The sequence below is a fragment of the Neopelma chrysocephalum genome, unplaced genomic scaffold (assembly GCF_003984885.1).
Source record: "Neopelma chrysocephalum unplaced genomic scaffold, ASM398488v2 Primary Assembly neopelma1_85, whole genome shotgun sequence".
NCBI classification, from domain to species: domain Eukaryota; kingdom Metazoa; phylum Chordata; class Aves; order Passeriformes; family Pipridae; genus Neopelma; species Neopelma chrysocephalum.
This window is the reverse complement of record NW_020897747.1, coordinates 4,970,688-4,991,031: the sequence shown is the minus strand read 5'-3', so window position 1 is coordinate 4,991,031 and position 20,344 is coordinate 4,970,688. Positions and strand designations below refer to the sequence as shown.

At 42.0% G+C, this 20,344-nt stretch overlaps 1 long non-coding RNA gene across 1 annotated transcript in view; it reads left to right on the top strand.

Moving 5' to 3' along the window:
• Positions 1-20,344, top strand: part of LOC113971821 — a 38,918-nt gene that overhangs the window by 8,063 nt on the left and 10,511 nt on the right. Inside the window, exons 2-4 of the long non-coding RNA XR_003535666.1 lie at positions 16,039-16,151; positions 17,905-18,012; positions 19,620-20,242. This is a non-coding gene — a long non-coding RNA (uncharacterized LOC113971821). The remainder of the gene's footprint in view (positions 1-16,038; positions 16,152-17,904; positions 18,013-19,619; positions 20,243-20,344) is intronic.

Sequence of the window (20,344 nt, the reverse complement as noted above, 5' to 3'; positions counted from 1 at the left end):
TCAAAGGGGGATTCCTTTGAATGCTGCCATATCATCTAGCAACACAGAAACAACTTCTGCTCTCTCAGGTTCCCAGAAGTTTTTGGCTGCCTTTTTTTGTCACTTTTCAGGTAGTTTGGTCTATTTACACTAGGTTTCATATATTGCTACCAACTCGAAAGCAGCTTTGGCATATAAAATGGCACCAATAATTTAAACTGCTGACACATATATGTCTCGGTTACAGTACCTGGGTAACTACAAGAAATATGTTAATATCAAAACCAGAGGTAGGATCAAGGAGTCCTGAGATATTTTGTACTTTACCCACTAGATCAAAGGTATAGAGCAGCTCTAAATATGTAGGTCAGTGAAACATGTTATTTATTTTGCTGAGCCTTATGTTAGTCCCAATTTTCTTTTAGCTTTCTGACCCAAATCTGAGCAATGAACACCCTAGTTACAAATATCTTCTTGCACATATTTAGGCATGAGGACTTCCATGAGTGAATCGCTCTGGTGAATTTCAGGATGAACCCCATAGGCATAAAGCTCCTCTTGGAAGTTTTAATGATTTGCTGTACTTGACTTTTGTGTCAGCTGCAATCTCATAATTTAACTGACAATAATGTGTACTGCTGCAGCTGTTTGTATTCCAGTACTTACTCTATGAAATATTGTCAAAAATTTGCTTTTTCAAAGGTTATAAAAAGCTTAGGTCCTGGAGGTATGCTTTTATATTTTTTTTCCTAATGTTGGGAGCAGTAGCTTTAATTTAACTCTTCTGTGCCTGAAACACAGCTTCCTGAACTCCATTATAATTACTTCAATGGCTTGACTTACAGTGCTCAGCCTGTATGTGGAGACAAAAATATCCTAGTATGCTGCAAAGTGATTAACTCTTCTATGTGATTGCCAATGTGACATTCACTCCCAGAGATCTCTACAGTTTCCTGAGATTCAGATACTGGCCACATTGATTAGACTGGGCCAAGGATACAGGATGTTACGTGGAATTTTTATATTCTTTTAAAAAGTATTTCAATGAGGATTTTCCTTGTTCAGATTGTATCCACTGCCTTGGCATAAAAGTACAATGCAAGCTTTCTTTTGAGGTCCACAAAGAATTCCTTAAAATTATGGTCAGATAGTTGCAAGCAATGAAATTATCATCTCTCAGGTGAGGGGATGCAACTTTTTGCGTACATTTTTGCTGACCATTTCCAGAAAAGGTTGTTTAATATAATCCATTTTATGCTGCATTGCAGGATGTTGGAAGCGCTATAGCTTTCAATTTCTGTGGCTCAGCTAAGGGAAAGTAAATTATTTAAATATGTATTAGTATCAATATAAATTCAATATATATTAGTATTGAAAATCATTGTTGGTTGCTGGGGATGTGTGACCATACCTTTGCTAATGAATGATAAAGAAACCTTAGAAATCTGAATTTGTTGCTGAAAGGAATGCCCTTCAGATGCTTTTTCCCCCATTAATTTTTTTTTAATTCCTCTTGTTACACTTTGCTGAAAATCTTCTCTGTGATCTCAGGGGGTTGGTGGAGGGACAACGTGATGATGCTTAGCTGAAGAAGTCCCATGTCTCATGAAGCTCACCTCCTCCCCAGCCTCACTTGGCATCTGGACAGCAGCCACCCACATGTGGCACATTAAAGGATTAAGACCTTAATGACAATTTTAAAATGCTGTTATTAAATGGGGACTTCCATCCTGTAGAACACTTGAAAAATAACATTTATAAAACTGCTTCCTGAGCAGTATATTCCCTTTTCCATTATCTCATCTATTTATGTGCTAATAGTAATTCTTCTACCTTTCTGCTCAGTCTCTACTTGAGCAGTTCAACATTGAACTCATGGTTCTGTGTTTTGTGCTGTAAGATTTTACTTATATTTTAAAAAAACGCTATCTCAATAATTAATTAGAGATAAATTATTGAGAAAGCAGCAGTAGCTGCAAAGGGAGAGTGCTCTGTATATAAGAGAGACTTTTAAAACAGATATCTTTGCAATATCATAGATACATATATATATTTCATATTCAGTTACCAGAAGGAAACCTATGTTTGTCCAGAATTTGATGCTTCATGTGATAACACAAACTACTGAAAAAAGAGCATTTCCTCTCAAATCATATCTATAACCAACATCTGTTAAAAATACCTCCTAAGTGAAAAATATACTAGTGTATCTAGACTACACTTCTGTGAAGGAATTCTTGCAAATCTAGGAAGAACAGCTTTGCTATCAGGGAAACTAAGAGAAGAGCAGATATACTTTTGAAATTTTCTGCTAATTTGAAAATATTTATAGAATCTGAATGTTCACATGTATTAGTAACAGACTTGGAGTTATTACAAGAAAGTTAGTGAAACTTCAATGCCTGCTGATAGAATCTTTAACCAAAGTTTTCAGTATGTTTTCTGATGCAAACAGGACTCCTACTGAGCTTAGTATCTTTTTGTGCATCTCTAAACTGCACTAAGGGTTTGGATATCTTGTCTTAGCCCAAGATAATGGAAGCTCTGCTACATCCCTTCCAAGCCACTGACTCAAGGAATGGTTCAGGCTGGAAGGGGCGCCTGGAGGTTGCCTGGCCCAAGCTCCAGCCCAAAGCAGGGCCAACTCCAAAGGCAGGTCAGGTTGCTCAGGACTTTGGGCTGAGCATGGAGAGTCCACAAACTCACTGGCCCTGTGTTTCAGTGGTTAAAGTCTTCCACAGTGAAGATTTATTTCTTTGTATCCTTGTGGTCTTTGTCCCTCATCATATCATTGTGCTTCTACAAGAGGAGCCTGGCTGCTTTTTCATAAAATCCTTACAGGTAGAAGAAAACAGCTACCAAATTCCTCCTTAAGCTTGTCCCCCCAGAGTTAACATCCCCTGTGCTTTCAGCTCCCAACCACACTCATGGGCCCTTCCCAGGATGCCAGCAAACCATGTTACTTCTTGTATGTTACTTCTCACAGTGATGAGAGTGGACTGTTTCTGCAGCTCCAGTGACACACCAGGTATGTCTGAGCTCTGAGTAATGTTGGCCAAATCCAGAAACATACGTAATTTTGTTTCTAGATCTCTGAACAAGTCTGCATTAGTAATATATGTTGTCTACTCTCTCACATCTCTGAAGAGAACTGGCTTTGAAGGGCTAAGTGTGGGAGGAAGAGTCTTCCTCTTTAATGTGACTGTAAAATATTTCAGAGTTTAGACTATGGAAGTAATTTCAGGGCCTAGTTCATCACTGCTTCTCTCTCCCAGAAAACCCATCTTCAAAGAGCTGCTCCAGGGCCCGGAGATGCCAAAAAGAATATTTCCATTGAATTTTGTCCTCTTTGCTTTCTATTCTGAAGGAAATCCAATTTTCAACTAAGCTATCAACTACATTTGGCATAAAACATGGGCCAATTTCACTTCTCAGCCACTTCAAGGAGAGATGATGCCAAGGCTGAGCTTCTGTTTTCATGGAGAACGACATAAAAACCAGGCTCCTTGTTAGCAACACAAAAAGCTCCGTATGGGGAAATGAGCTGTCTTTGGAATGGCACAACTGATATTTTAGCCTCAGGATCCTTTTCTAAAGGTCACAGCACAATTTTATACCCAGAATATTGCAATGCATTTAAATATCTGAGATTGAGGGTAAACAAGATCTACTAATGTAAAACAGAAATGAAGAAATCACATCTACCTTCCTCATGCCAGAATTGACTCATCCAAGGACTAACAATTCCAAGCAGTGGGAAAATAAAACTGGCCTTTCACTGCCATGACCTTGGATTTCAGACCTTCCTCACTACATAGATGGATGATGATAGCCTCTACAGGGAGATGACTGGCTTAGTGGATGGGAGGAGAGGGGTGGATGTTGCTTATCTTAACTTTAGGAAGTGTCTTTCAACACTGTTCCCCATTAGGTCCTCAGAGACAAGCTGATGAACTAGGGGGCCAATAAATAGAAATGACATGGGGTGAAACTGGCTCAATGGCTGGACCCCAAGCGGTGACACCAGCAGTAAAAAGACCCGCTGGAGATCAGCACTAGTAGTGCACTCTAGGGGTTGAACCTGGGTCCTATATACTGTTTAATATTTTCATTAATTGCCTTTGTGATGGGACAAAGTGTACTCTCAGCAAGTGTACATGATACAGAACTGGCAGCAGTGGATACCCTGGGTGAGTGTATCCCTGTTGTTCAGAGGCACTGAAGAAATAGGGGAAAAAATGAGCCAACAGCCATCTCTTGAAGTTCAATACAGGAAAAGGCCGTGGTGGGATTGGTTGACACCAAGTTTAATGTGGGGCAGCAATGTGCTCTTGAGGCAAATAAAGCCAATGGCATCCTGGGCTTTATTAAAAAGCATATTTCCAACAGGTGAAGGGAGGTGATTCTTTCCCTTTATTCAGCACTGTTAAGACACATCTGGGGTCCTGGTTCGAGTTCTAGGCTCCCCAGTGCAAGAGAAATGGACGTGCTGGATCAAGTCCAGCAGAGGGTGATGAAGATGATCAGGTGATTGGAGAATCTGTCACATGAGGAGAGGCTGAGAGACCTGGTGTTGTTCAGCTTGGAGGTGAGAAGGCTCAGGGAGGTCTTATCCATGTGTACAAACACCTAGGGAGGAGTGAAGAAGATGGAGTCAGAGTTTTCTCAGCGATGTTCATGGACAGGATGAGAAACAAAGGGCACAAACTGAAATATAGAAAATTTCATTTAAACATAAGAAAAATCACTTTTACTGTGGGGCTGGTTCAACACTGGCACAGGCTTTCCAGAGAGGCTGTGGAAGATTCATTCTTAGAATTGTGAAATACCCAACTAGACACCCCTGAACAACCTATGGCAGCTGACCCTACTCTGAGTAGGGCTCTGGAGGATCTCCAGAGGTGCCCACCCACCTCACCCATTCTATGATGCTTTGATTGGAGTATGCAACCAACTTCTTTTTGCAACGAAGAAAACAGGATGTTATCTAATGTCAAGTATCATCAAGGCCACTAGGAATTGATAAATCCTGAATACTGCTTTGAGACAAATTCAAAGCAAGACTTCACTGTAGCTGAGAATATGTGTTTATAGCACAAAATTATGATGGGCTCATCATCATTTAATTGTTCCTTGTTTTACAGCAAAATGCAGGCTTTTTTTGCAAACATTTTTGTCCTAGGAAAAACATCTTTGTTAAAGTATTTGAATCTTCAAAACATGCCAATCAATTTATCTGTAAGATGGTAAACCCTGCAAATCCCTCTCATGACTATTTCTTACTAAAGAATCAATGAAATTGAAACTATCTCAGTGTGCATGTATTGACTTTTATTCCTAACACTGATTTAACTGTAGAGGCCTATTAAAGTAGAGATCAAAACATCTACCAAGGAGTTCACTTAGCTCTTTAAAAAGCATACAGTACTTAGAAGAGAATATAGGAAAGTGATAGAAAATACAGGTTTACAATGTAAATGTAAGGGTAATAGGTGTTCATTGTACTAAATCTTACTGAATAGAGAATGCCTTGAGTGAGAATAGGATGAAAGACAAAGTTTTATTGCACTTTTGCCTAATAGAAGATGAATAACTGAGTTCCACCAGAAGTTTGAATCAGTATTGAATGTGAAAGCTGGATATGAGTCCTAATCTGATGTCTTCATCATAAAACAGTCCTTCCTTGTGCTATACAGAGAGGGGGATAAGCTGTTCCAAATAAACTCTGGACTGTGCACTTGAATTAAGGAGCATAAAGGAGGGGAAACCACTGTGCAAGCAGCCATAGAGTGGCATGAAGATAGATGGTGTCTGGGATGAGATGGGGCTAAAAGAGGAGAAGCAGCATTATGTTTTCTTCCATTGCAATGAGTCATGTAAAGCAGGAATACACACATAAACTGAAGATTTTTTTTGCTTTCCACTGCCACAAAGAAGGCATGTAGCAGCTGCACAATTAAAGCAACCTGGCTCCTCTCATGAACAGGGAGCAATTTCCTTGCTGAGGGAAATGCACTCACGTGTGCACACACACACTTTAAAATGGTTTAAAAATGTTGTATTTGACTTCCTGGCCAGTTTGAAAATTCTCTTCAAAAATAGCTCTCATGACTGCAGGCTGGCAGAGCTGTTTCTGCCTTGATTTAAATGGGAAAACTCAATTAGAGTTTGAATCTGTTGCACTGAAATGGAATTGTCTCTTGCAGGCGGAGCTCAGTCACGGACACAGAGAAGCATGAATGAGAGGAGAGGGAGAGAAGGAGGTTGTGCCTTTGTGGAGGGCAGGTTGTGGAAGGCTCTGGCCTAGGATTTTCCATGTGTTGTCACTCTGGAAAGGAAACTTCATTGCCTTTCTCCAAACATGTTCAAGGAACAGTTGCTACTTCTAGGCTTTTGCTCTCCAAACCCCTCCATGGCTGAAGTATCACTGCTGGGTCTGGGGGTGGCAGGAACTGGGCACTGAGCAGCTCACAGGCACAGAGCAGTGACTTAGCTAATGAGGATGACCTCCCTTTGCTTTACCCCTCTGGCTTTCAACCAGTCTCCACCCTTTCCCAGGCTCTTTCCATCAGGATGCTATTTGTATTTCAGTAGTCTAGAAATGTTTGTGAGGATCTTAGCAAGGCTGAAGTTTGGGCACTGACAAAATGGCTTTTGAGTGGCAGGTTCACCACAAGATCACCCCCTCCATCCCTCCTTGCCCCTCAATGTCTCCCACTGCAGTCCCATGTCTCTCCCTGTGGTCTCCACAGCAGGCTCTTTCCAGCTGTGAGGGAAGACCCTTCAATATTGCCTCTGCTCTTGGGAGCCCTGAGCTGGCCCCAACGTTTTTCTAATCATTGTGCATTGAGATATATGACGAGAAATGGTCTGCTCCCCCTTGCCTCTCTTATCTGGGATCTCAGCCTGAGCACTGGTTTCCACTTTCTCTCTGAGTCATTTATGTTAAACTGCTCCTTGTAAATAGCAACTTCCAGCACAACTTCTTTCATCCGTGGCTCGTATTTGTGTGTGTGAGAGAGGAAACAGGTTCATTTACATCAGAGCAGCTGGCTCCTCTGATCTGCCACCTGGAGACTTGGCTGACAGGGATGTGTGTCTGCAGGTGGGCAAGACCCTTGCTCCCCTGGCCATGCCTGTCTCTGCCCTTGTCACCCTGCTGTCAGGGAGAATAGGTATCCCTTGTCCCAATCCTTTGGGACTTGCTGGACGCTGTCAGTGGATGTTATGGATTGGGAAGAGGATGCACAAGTCCTAGCAGTGCAGCAGGCTCCAGGGGTCTTCTTGCAAAACCTGCAGTGAAGAGATTCAAGTGTGTTCATTGAAACAAACCAGGAAAAAGGCTTGTGCATGGGTGAGATGGGGCAGTGGGCAGGCAGGGTTCAGGCCTGCTCCTATCCCATACCCTACCCCGACTCTGCCATTTGGTACCCAGTTATGGACACCCAGCTGGAGGTGTGGGCTGTATTGCCCTCTGTGGGGGGAGAAGGACAATAGTGATAGCAGGTTTTTACTGAATAACTGTTCTGCAATAAGCTGTTGCAGAAGAGGTGTTTAGGCCTTCCTTTGGGTATGTTGTGCAGGTGAGACCAGATGGAGATGAAGGAGTTCTGACAATCACACACTCAGAGGAGCCCTGTATAAGGGTCAGTGCCCTGCACTGACATGTGGTTACAGCCTGTCTGTCCTTTAAGCAAATGCCAGTTAATGCTGAAAACTTCCCCACTGCAGGCTCTTGCTGCTCTTGCCTGCACAGATGGATGCACCTGCATGGTCTGAACAGAGATGGTGCTGCATGTGCTCGGGTTACACTGTCTTTGGGGCTGTTGAAATGCTCACACTGAGGCAGCCCAGGGATGTTTGACCAACTGCGACAGAACTCTCCACAGTCCAGAGAGACATTCCATGGACTTTTGGCTTCTACCTGATTATTTTTTTTCCTATCAATAGGTTGGGATTTTCACTGGTGTCAGTTTCAAAAGAGCAAAGGAGAGAGTTTGGAAACAATGCCATATATGATTTTGATGTTTGGAAAAGGCAAGGTCAGTTAGCAAGACAGGAGCCCTTGTTCTGTGCTACAAGGGAATTTTCTAAGGAGGGCTTTCACAGGTGTCTGTGACACTTTTGCAGGAACAGGGAGGAACCCATCAATACCAAAGCTGGGATCAGGCCAGCAACTACCTGATGTTCCCAGGACTGAGTAGGGTCCTCAGCAAATGTCAGAGCTTGTCAGTGAGAAGGGCAGATGGTTCTCTCTGTAACAAATCCCATAGATTTGTGAAACAGGTAGGGAAATTTTCCAGAAAGGTCTCCTGAGAAAAATTAAATGAGCTGTGGGGGCAAAACGGTGAGGATAAAGAACCACCTCACAGCTCAGGCTATGGCTCCTGCGGAAAGAATAGTGACTGCAATACCAGGGAGAAACCCCAGGATGGAGATGGGGATGAGATGGGAATGGGGAGGCTTGAGAGGGAACTGTTCCCAGCCTGCAGCTGAAGTTTTAATGATCTCAGAAGAGAAAGAGCTAAAATGAAACAAAGAGCTTTGCCTGCCTTGATCTTATATAGAAAGAGACACAGAAGAGAGGGCAGGCACTTCCAGCACGGCTTGTCTGCAAAGCCCATCACCCCCCAGGGCAGGTCTGCTGTCTGCTCTGCTGCTGGGTCACTTCCCCAGCTAATGCTGCGGAGAGGAATCCCAGTCCCCCAGCCAAAGTGAGCGAAGCGCTGGGGCCAGCTGGAGGCAGCAGAAGGGAAGTTTCGTTCTCCCACTGTGCCCATGGAGACGGGCTGCCAGCAGCCAGCAGTGACCGGTTCAGAAGGACCAGGTGAGGAAAAATCCATCGCTGAGCGGAGTGGCAAGTGGTGGGGCTAGCTCTGTGCAGCCACAGAGCCCTCTTGTGTTGTCTGCTGGGTTGCAGCCCAGGCAGATCAGTCTGTTCCCTTCACAAGACCCAGCAGGGTAAAAAATGGGTGTCTGAGGGTTTTTCCACCTCTTTTAGGAGTTTTCAGCTTGTGGGTGTTTCTATAAGTCAAGAATGGGATGAATGAAATGATCTGGGTCCCCCTTGTCTGTAGTTCACAACTTCTGAAGAGTCATACAGCAGGATGAGGAATTTACTCTGGAGCTGTTCCCATGGTGTTAACCATTATTAATTGATTGACTTTCCAAACAATACTATGGCTTCTTGCAGAAACCCAAGCCCCAAGAACTTATTGTTTCAGCCTAAAGAAATCTATAAAAATTGTTTTTCTTACAAAAACTCGTGTTCATTTCTTTTTTCCTGTGGAAAATAGCTACTTTTTTCTTTTTTTCTTCTTTTTAAAGTAAAGTCTAAAAAACACCCTTTGGCTGAACTGTCGAGTCTCTGAAGACTTAAAATTCAGGCAACCTTCCTTCAGACAATATTAGAACCAAAATGGGCTGCTTTACCCCAAGTTTTTTCTTCTGACCTGTGTGATCATTGCTATGGAAGGAAAAATTTTTAGAGGAGAAGAAAAAGGAGAAAAGGTTTTACCAGCCATCTTTTCCTTTTATAAAATAGGGCTTATAGTCCCTTCCGTAGTGCTTTATGCTTTCCTGGTGCTGCTGTGGAACACCTAAGTCTCTGCCTCAGTTTAAGGCAGCGAATAACCCCCTTCACTGCAGTCTCTCTTTAAGGGAAGCCACCTCAGGCACAAGGACTTTGTGCAGTGGAGGCTAAGGAAGTACCAGGAAGCCCTGCTCCAGTGGAGTCCCCAGGGAGACAGTACCGTCTTCCCCTGGCACTCATACATCATTGGACGGGTTCCCAGAAATTACAAGCAGATTAAACATTGCAGGATCTTTTCCCTTGCAATGGCACAGGTATGCTTGCCTCTTTAAAGGTTTCAGGAAGTATAAAGTCAGGAAGGACTATTAGATCATTTTAATTTGCTCACTGATGGTTTTGTGTAAAGTCTTAACTATACATTAATCACCAGCAGGTACCACCAGCAAGGAAAAAAGATGCCATCAAAGCTAAGAATGTTTTAAAACTACTGTGGGAGGAAAAAAAGGGTGGAAAATGCTTGTGAAAATATGTACCATGCTGCAGAAAAATGCAAAAACTGTCCTTACCTCTGTCTGTACTAAATTACAATCAATCTGAACAGGGAGAAAATTATTTCCTGCGTTCAGAACCAATGGTCTCCAAAACCTTGATAATGCAAACAAGGACTGTATGAGTCAATCATCCAAATACAGTGCAAGGGAGGTCTTGTTTTCAATCACATCCATAAACAGCAAACAGAGCTGTGTGTCAGAATCTGTTTTTTTCCTATTTACAGTCAGTTGAATAGACTCTTTTTGTATATGTCTAATATGCTCCTGAGGTTAGGAGGAGGTTATGAGAGTTTAGGAAGCTGATGTGTGTTTTGAAATTTCCTATACACTCAGCTTTTCCTAATGTTTCAAGATGTTGTTACATTAAATTAAATGATTCCAGTGATGATGCTATGTATGTGTCATCTTCTATTTCAATAATGAATCTTATGTTTTGGCTGCTTAGGATTAGTTTTTGGATAACTATTTTTCTCTACATTGTTGCCAGCATGATCCTATTTGATCTCAGTGTTGGAAACAGAAATATAAGAATGTGGACTTAGTGTTCCCTTTAGTTTACACTGGTGCCACTTTTAACCTGAGCTGTTGCATTAGCACCTTACTAAAATATTTGGATTTTTTTTAAGATCTTCCCTTCAAAATTTAAGTAAGTTAAATCATGAAAATATTTTTACTCATTACAGATTTGGGAAATACTGCATTATTTCAGAACAAAGATCCTGGGTCTCGTTTTTTCCCCATCCTCAGAAAATGTGTTCATAAAATATCAGAAAGTATATAGATTTGAAAAACAATCAAAAGAGCTGACTATTACAGCATGATTTTTTGCTGTTGTGTTGTTGTGTCAAGACAAATAAGGTGCTGCCCAGGGTATTCCCTGGTATAGCTCTAGTAGTGCTTTTTTGGTGGGAGACAGATCCTTAGCCTGGTCCATGATAAATAAAGTTAATATTTCATCTGTTTACTGATTCTTTTTCTCATTGTCTTCTTGCAAATCCACACCTTCTCCCACCAACTGTAATTGAATTGGCTCTCTGTATTAGGTTCTTAGATTCTCCCACCAAATGTTCTCTGTCTAATGTTATTTCAAAACACCAAGAGCAAGCAAAAGCAAAGCCTGTATAGGAGAGGTCACAGAATATCTTCTCGTGCCAGATTGTGTTATAGCTATCCTGAAAGCTACCAGGTGGGTGTTGCAGACACACATATTCTTCATCTTTTGAATTTGAGGAAAATTTAAGGAACTGCTACAAGGTGATCCCTAAAACCTTCCAGACCAGAGGACAAGAGAAGTCTCATTTAAACGGATAGTCAGGGAAAGGAGCTGAAGTGCCTATGTTGATTCTCACCTCTAGGGAAGTCTGTAAAATTGGCACAGATTTTCAGGATTTGCATCTGAAACATGAATTTTGCTTCTCTAATCCTACTTAACTCTTGGCATTGGGTATGTGTTCATGGATTACTTAAAAAAGCTATTATTTGGAAACTGTCTGTGTGTGTTTCATGTTACCCTTGCCAGAAGGTGTCTCACTTGCATGATCATTGCAAGAAACTAGGTTCATTTACACTCTAGGAGGTATCTTTAGGTGCACTACATATTACTAGTTTGGTTTAAGATGATGTATTGCAGCCAGTCAGTAAGATAATTAAGAGAATATATTAACCTAACCGGGGTATTGTGAGTACAAGGCTTGAATAAGCACAGTACATCTCACAAATTCTAGTTAGCAGCAGAAATATTTTTTCCAGGGTAGATTGTATTGAAAAGAGAGAAAACAAATAAGGAAAAGGGGAAAATAAAGTAGGAGGATGAAATAAAAAACTGACTAGTAAAGGGAGAGAAGTTATTCAAGTACTGCAGTGATTGGAGGAGGTGAAGGAGATGGGAGAGGATGGGAGTTTGTGTATAAGGGAGAAATAGAGCAGTGGGGGAACACACTCTTGATGGAAGAGGAGATGGTAGTAGAAGGAGGAGATCTGAAGGAGAAGATCTCTGGTTAGAGGAAAGGGTGTAACTAGAAAGGGGGACCAAGTGTCTCAGGCTCGTGCTAACAGCTCTGCCAGTTGTCACATCCCTGGGTTGCACTGGTCCCCTACCCAGCTGAATCCCATCCTTGAGAGATGTTGGGCCCTGCCCTGGCAGGAGGCTTTGTAGCTCCAACTATCAAGTAATTAGCTCACTTGAGAACAGGAGATATGATGGAACAAGGGGGAGAGAGAAAAGCATAGTGAAGAGGTTGCTTTAATGAATTTGGCTTTCCTCATTGAAAGTTTGAAGACATGAAAGGTGTTTTAAAGGAAGCAGGAAAGCTTGCTTAAGGAATGGATTATTCAGAGCTTAAAAAGTGCTGATTACAAATTGCTCTGTGTGTGCTTTAGGTTGTTAAGTGTAAAGAGCTCTTAATAACTAAGCTAATAAACTCCTCACTGTTTCACCTTGATATTTTTATTTATGTCTTTAGAAATGTGCTAACTTGCTGCATAAATAGCAAGGCATATTTTGTCTTGGAGCAAATGATAAACACACAAAAAAGTTTCTTTAACATAGCAAGAAGTGAAGATTTATTTCATTTATTTTATTGGCCTTTGGTATCTTTTATGTTTCCCATTGTCCACAAGGGAACACAAACTTTACCAGCATGATTTTTGTGGAGTATGTAGCAGATCCCTATTTGCATCCAAGCGACACATGAAATCTGCCAACACTCATGTAGGAGTAGGGAGGTATTTTAAAATGTGAATTAATTTAAAATGCTTTAGGATTTAAGAATTTTTTAAAAAACCTCAGCCAGTTAACTTGATTCCCTAATTCCAAATGAAAGGTCTTGTCATCTTCTGTTTCAAAACCAGTTCACAGACTGACTTGCAAATAAGATCTTTTCCCGAGAAGGTGAGAGTTTGCAATAAGTTCCCTTTGTTTGGCAGGCAGAAAGGTCTCTTGAAAAAGCTGTTATCCACATACTTTAAATGCCTTCCCCCTGAGGCAGGCAGAGCCTATTTTGACTCTACTTATTGATCTGTTTTATGAAAACAATTACAGTAGCATTCATAAGCTTTGAAAGCCATAAGCAAAGATAATGCACATACTTCACTTAATTCAATAAGTTTGGTAGGGGGTGTAATATGCCTCTTGGAGCGTAGCTTGAGGAAATCATCTTGATTAACACTGCTTGAGGAGGCTCTGATAATGTATTTAATAATAACAGCAATAAAAATAAGGCTTAGCAAACTACCTGGTTTATGTGGTGGTACAAAACCCCTGCTCTCTGCAGTCATGCACACTGACCTTGGCTGGCCCCAGACCTCCTCTGGGGGCCTCCTCTCCCATGCCTGTGGGAAGAGTGGGAAAAAGTGCATCCCTGCCCTTCTCCTTTCTATTGAGATAGCAGATACTTCAGGCAGGAACTGCCTCTGGCTGGCTCTGCACAGCACTCACTGAAGTAAGGTCTCATTTTAGCTGTGGCTCTCAAGCATTACAGGAGTACAAATAATTTTATGTAATGATTTCATTTTGTTTCCAGTCCCGGGCTTTGTCCAGAGACTCACAGTGGAACTATTAGGCATGTCTGGAGTTGTTATGAACCTCTTCTCCCAAAAGTGATTTATCTGACTGAGTGTAATACAGTGTAATTGTACGCCAGCCTCTGACTATTCTTCTAGGAAAGCTCAGCTCCTGCCCTTCTGAAAGCCATCTCAGGATAAATAAAGACAGGACTGCTCTAAAACCAGACACTGTCCCTTCAGGCTGGGCTGGCATTGTGGAAAGAAAAGGCATGCTGCCTGGATGCATATGTTGTACACCCACCTCTAGTACCATTCTCCTGGGACCTGCCCAGCTGCTCAGGTCATTTGCCACATTTTCAGACTTTGACAGCATGTCCTGTCAAAAATGAAAGGCCCAGTGGATTAAAAGTGTCCAAGAGACCACGAGCAGTCACGAAGTTGCATGTTCACCTCAGCCTGTTCTGTTTTCTCCAACTTTAAAACAAAGTTTCTTCTTACCTTTGGAAAGGAATTTGAGCCACAAGGGTGGAGAAGCAGTTGAATTTGAGTACGAGTATAGCGCTGTTTCCAGCCAGAGATGGTGAAAACAAGCACGACAATGATCACAAAAGCATTTGAGAGCAGAAGCCCAGTCACTAGACGAAATCCCTCTGTAACTAATTGTCTTGAAGTTCTGTAGCTTCAGTGAATTTTAAAACATATCTTTTCAGGGTGTCCTCAAAATATTGGCCTCTGGTGAGAAAGATCCTCATTTGCTGAAATAATCAGTGCTTGGCATAAAACAGCCTCAGAAGCCTAGAGGCTTCCCTGCTTGATGTGCAGCAGAAATACCTTTCTGGATTATGTGCCCATTAACATGACCTGACTGATGCAGTTAAGACACACATGTTTGTCCTGCCAGAACATGTGAATATATGTGATAAAAATTAACATTTGGGCAGGGATCAAAACTGCATGAAAAATACCAATTTTTTCTTTCAATTAGTTTTGTACTTGAATTCTTGCACCCACTTCCTTGCATACAAGACTACTCCCGTGAAGGGGCTACTGGGCTTTTGCCCAGTGCTCAGCAAGGTAAAGTCTGGCAGATTTGCTGTGTGCTGGCTGCTGTCCCTCTGTCACTGAAAGATGGAGGCTGCATGGTCCAGGGTTGTGTCAGTAAGGACAAGAAACATGAAGAATGTCTACACAAGAACATTCATACTGACAAATACAGAGAGCATCCTTTCTCCCTTTTCCACAGCCCTAGACTGAATGAATTTAATACCCTGCAAATACCCTGGTAGCTGTGGGGCTTTGCTTCATACAAGCAACTGACAGTTGGTCCAACAGTTGTGCTGGGAATACCACACTCTCTCTTTTCTCCCCTCCTCCTCTTCGTCCTGCCTGTCATTTTTGTTTTTTGCTTGCTTTTGTTTCTCCTTCTTGACATGGCAGAGTTATCATATTTGGGATATAGATTTCTATTTTCTGATCATGAAAAGCAAGAGAAAACTTTAAAAATGTGATTGGAGGCTCAAAATTCAGAATCCTAAGCTTGTTCAAGTGAGCAAGACTGGTCAAATAGTGAGTGCCAGTGATCTGCTCTTTTGAAGCTTATAACTATCGTAATGGAATAGACTCTACTTTAAAGCATATAAAATGTACCACCTCAGAAACACTTCACACTGACAGGAATGAGACATGCAGATTGGTAAAATCTGTCCATGTTTTCCCTGGTGTTTTTCTCAAGTACAAGCATTTGTTTTGCTTTGACTTTAATTAGTCCCTCATAGTGCCACTCTGACAGACTGAATTAGGTGTCAGTAATAATATACTTTGCAAATGCAATCATTCTGTATATACAGAAATTCCATGCCAAAGCTGTGATTGTTTTCCATCTCTATTCACTGCACATCATTATATAATAATATTCTAGAAATAAATGCAAAACACTGGCTAGATCTTAAACTGTGCCATTTCTCAGTTGTTACTCCTGGGCTGTTACTGATGGCTAATCCACAGGACAGTGTCTGCTCCTCAGCCAAGTGATAGAAATGTTTAATATGGGGGATAAAATATAGCAATTAGAACCAAAGACTACTTAGAGCTGATCTGTTTATTTCGTGGAGCTGATCATGAAGTGCAGGCACTGAGATTTTTTGCAAATGTTTTCCTGTCTGCTATGTTTCTTAAGCTATGATTTTCAAAATGATACCCAAATCCACTATACTGTCCATGTGCCCCAATTATGAGTCAAAATCAGTTCAAGCCAATTCCTTTCATCTGATTGTGTGAACTTCAGCTGAGATACTCGGTCTGTCTTAGATTGCAGCCATCGTGTGAATTGAAGGTCTAGGGCTTGAGCTCGAGCATGAGTTCAAGCTGCAAGCTAACATATAGGCTGTCAAGTGAGACTTTAAGATCATAATGGACCTTTGAGGTATTTATAATATTAAACACATAATTTGTTCTAATTAAAGCTGTTTGCAGTCCAGCAGGTAATCAAAGCAGAGCTTCTAGTCCTGCTCCGACTCCTGTCTTAACCAGAAGACACCAAGAAACAGAGGGCCTGCCAATCCCTTTGCTGATTTTCCTTATCCCAGGTAATGCTTATGGTTAAATAGTTGTGTACATTTTACTGATGAGACAATGGAGAATCACAAGAAAACAGAACAATATTTGATCAGTATTTGTAGCCTGTAAAAAGCAAACCCTTCCTTTTTTACCAAGGAAAAGATGCTGATTGTTACTTCAGTAGATGTTTTTGCAGGAAGTTGAGGAGTATGCCCCTATTCCTAACCAAAGTCCTCTTTCAAATTAGATTTTCTTGTAGCTGACAATGCAAAAGGTGGAAATGGTCACTGTGTGTCAAGATTCCTCTGTGCCATTTCAGAAAGAGGTGCCATGTAAGAAGTAGAGTACTATGTGCTTTTCATAAAAAATTTTAATAGGAACACTTTGTTTATTTTTCTTCATGTTAGGTGTACTTTGAATTTAGAAATTCACTCACAGAATTTAGAAAATTCTGGGTAAATAGCAAGTCAAGTGACATGTTTTTATCTGTTTGTTTTTTCATCTTTGTAAAAACGGAGTTATGTCTTTTTCTGTGTTCACAAGTTTCTTCTTCTTTAAAACCAAATTACATACTGCAGGGAAATTAAACAGGAGACACATTTTTTTTCTCATGTTTTGTATTGTCTTGTTCTAAAATGTGCTGCTCATGAGACCATTTGAAAATATTCCATATGAATAGGAACTCTGCAGAAATAACAGACTTCAATTTGTCTAGTGGGCTGTTGCCTGAAAAGAGAGAAAGTCTTATTGTGGCTTCTCAGTGGTGGCTGCTTTCTCAATAATGAAACATGAAGAACAATTTTCTTACCTTGCAGTTATACAAACCTTTTCTGCAAACAGTAGAAAAATGAGAAACTTCAGAAAACTTCCCAAACAAGACTTCTAACCATTCTTCAAGCCTCCCAGGCATCAAGGAGCTTTGCAGATCAATGCCATTATTACATGAATGAGAGGACTTTGGAAAGCTATCCAACATAGACGGGGGTCTATGGTTTGTAGCAAATCCTATTGGAAATGAGCATCCCTTATCCCTGTGTGACTTCCTATGCTTTTCAAAAGGGAGTACTTTGAGAGGTGTTTGGGATTCAGCATTTGTGATGGAATCTGTAACAAAACTCAGCATGGGAACTGCAAGAAGGTGTTTAAGTAGTTTAAGTGAGAGTCAGAAACTGGTTTAAAAAGCATTTCCTGAAGGTACAATCACTTCTGGTACCAGAGTGGAAACACTTATGTATATTTCTGCACCCTGGGGCAGTTTTCAAGGATGTAGCTAATGTTAAATCTGAACTCAAAGGGCTTTAATTTTTCTGTTTGATGGGGAGCATTCATTATGCAAATAAGATACCCTTTGGTCAGCTGTCTATATCACAATTTTTTTTTTCTATTTTTGCAGGATGCTAGTTTAAAATGGAAATTTCCCCCTTGAAGTTACTTCTTTAGTCACAGCTTTTTAGTGTGCCTCAAAAACGTGAAGTGGGACACAATCAGATACAAGCATGATTAGTAAAGCCCCATCCTGGCATAAAATGAGCCTTGTCTCAGTTTGGCACTGTCAGTGTCATAACTCCTCCCTGACAGGGAAATTGCAGCAATCTCCACTTGTCCTTGACCTCCTGACACAGGTAAAACATCCTTGGTTATCTCCATAGCTGGCCTCTGGTGTCCAGCTAAATCCCATACTTCCTGAGGTACCTTCAATCTAGGTTTCTGGGACAAGGACTGTTTGGGCCAGGGTTTCCTCAATGTTATAGCAGTAGCTAATCCCTGTACTCTGCCTTACAGTACTCTGGCTGTCCTCCTGGCATTTGATGTGGTAAGAGGGACTTCCTGGCTGGCATTTCCTGTGTGACCGACCCATGGGGAGTGGTGGGAGACATGGCCATGTGAGAGGTAGGTGGACATTTTGGCCTATGCTGTCCTCCATTTTTCCCATCTGGTGGATTCCATAGCTTTCCTGAATGTGGACATGCGTGCAGGCATGCTTTGTCTCTTTGGTTACATTAGGTAAGCAAGGGCCTTATCCATCACCAGCAAAATCAAAGAACTAGGCAGAAGATAATTTGACGACACATCCTACGCTTGTAGGGCTCACGTGCCATGACCAAAGCCAGTGGAGTGAGAGGATTTTAGATCTGCAGATGTTTATTTTTTCTGCTGACACTTTTCTTCTTCCAGCACTGCAGCCTAAAAATCTTATTGGGAATTCAGGGGGTTTGACCCCCATCACTACCACGGAGTCTAGGAGCCTTTAGGAACCAGGCTTTAACCTCTGAGGAAAAAACAGACCATAAGGAAAATGAAAAACTGAAAAGCAAGAAAAACCCTTTAGTAACTTTTATTCCCCATAGACTACACTGTCTCAGAACATGGAGGCAGGAACTTGGACATGCATCTCCAGGAGCTCAGTGAGGGTCTGGAGCAGCCCCTCCCCAGCAGCAGTGGAGGAAAAGAACCAGCCTCTCTTTTATGCTGCCTCTTGTTTAGAAGAAATCATAAATAATCTGACTTGGTACCTGTGATACACTCAGATATTTCCTCTCCAGACTGAGTTTCCTTACCCATAGCCCTCATTACTTGTGCTGGGCTGGTGGTAAAACATCTGCTTCCTAACATCCAAAAGGGATTGGTTGTGCAGTGTTAAGGAGGGCTTTCTCTGCTGAGTTTGGCTTGCTTAATTAACAGTTTGTGAAATGCTTTGGATCCATCTGGAGGAAAGATCCTCCTGAAATGGAGCTCGTTATTCAAACAATGCAAACCGACCTGGGTGAACAAGGGCTGGGGGACCAAACCTTGTCCATAAGGAAGATGCATGACAGAAGATGGGCGGCTTGCTGAGGGGAAAGCAGGTGGCTCTTGTAGTTGAGTGGGAGCTTTGCTCTCCTGGGGAGGTGAGCAACAGCAGGCAAGTGCTGAGACTGACAGGAAAAGTTAGTGGAAGTGCTTTCCTGTTGCTGGGCACAGCTGCAGCAAAGTGCTTTGCTGTGCTTGAATACTTAGTGTTGCTGAGCTTGCAGCTGGAGGTGGAGAGCTCCAGAGCCAGGCAGGGAAAGTGGTACACAGTGAACTTTGCTTTTCGTCCAACTCTGTAGAATGATTGGGGTACATCGTATCAGGACTCCAGGCTTTCAGGAGCATGGGATGAAATCAAACAACTTTGGGAGTTTTTTAAATGGAGAATGCAGAAGTAGCTGCCGAGAAGCTCGGCATATGGATGTGGCTCGGTCTCCCTCTTTCCCAGGCATTCTGCCTGTCATGTGCTGCATGTGGTTGTGTCTAAGGGCGGTCAAAGCTATTAATTCCCACTTGCCTCTCTCTTTAATGACTGGGCAGAGGAACATTGGGGCAGGACCCTTAGAAGTGTGCCAGGCAACTCCCAGGGTAATGGTCCATAGCATTCACTTCACTGTTATGACTGCTTTCTGCTTGGGCTGAGCCCTGCTCTGCTGGGCCACTTTCTCCTTAAAGATTCCCCCTCCCTCCTGTTTTTTTTTTGCCAGGAACAACCTGAGTACAGTGGTCAGAATGGATTTCTGTGTTGGCAAGCATATTTTGGAAGGAAGAGAAGTGCTATTACCTTATCAGCAAATCATTCCCACAGGCATTTTATTCACCTGCTGCAGAAGACAAAGTGAGCTATGGGGAAAGCTGCTGAGGTGGTGGTGAACCAAAGCTGAGAGCTTCATACAGTGAGTGTGTTCTGTCTGGCATCTGCATCATGTTTGGTGCAGTTGTAGGACCCTTTGAAACCCAGCATCTTATTTTTCTGACACTTGGAAAAAATAGATCCTGAAGGAGGGACAACAAGCAAACTGAATCAAAACATACTTTCCCAAAATACGCATAAATTTTCTCTTCCAGTAAGAAAATACCCAAAGGACGTTGGATCTCAGCAATGAATCCAAGTCTTAAGAAGCAGGATGCATAAAACAAACAAGGCTGCCAAGGTCAGCCACATGCTTCTGGTGCCTTCATCCTTGGAGGAAATTCTGGGGCCACCAGGAAATTCCATGTTCCCGTGACATTTCAGAAACATATCAGAAGGAGGGGAGCAAGGACCTTTGCCCTTGGTCTTGCTTGGATGGACGAGTGCCACCAGTCTGCTGTCTCCGGAGCTGAACAGGTGCAGTTCCTACACAACTGGGGCCTGCTCTGTTTTTGTCTAAATAAGGGTGGGGAGTGTTTTTGAGCTGGGGTTCATTACTGTACTGGCTAAAATAAAAAC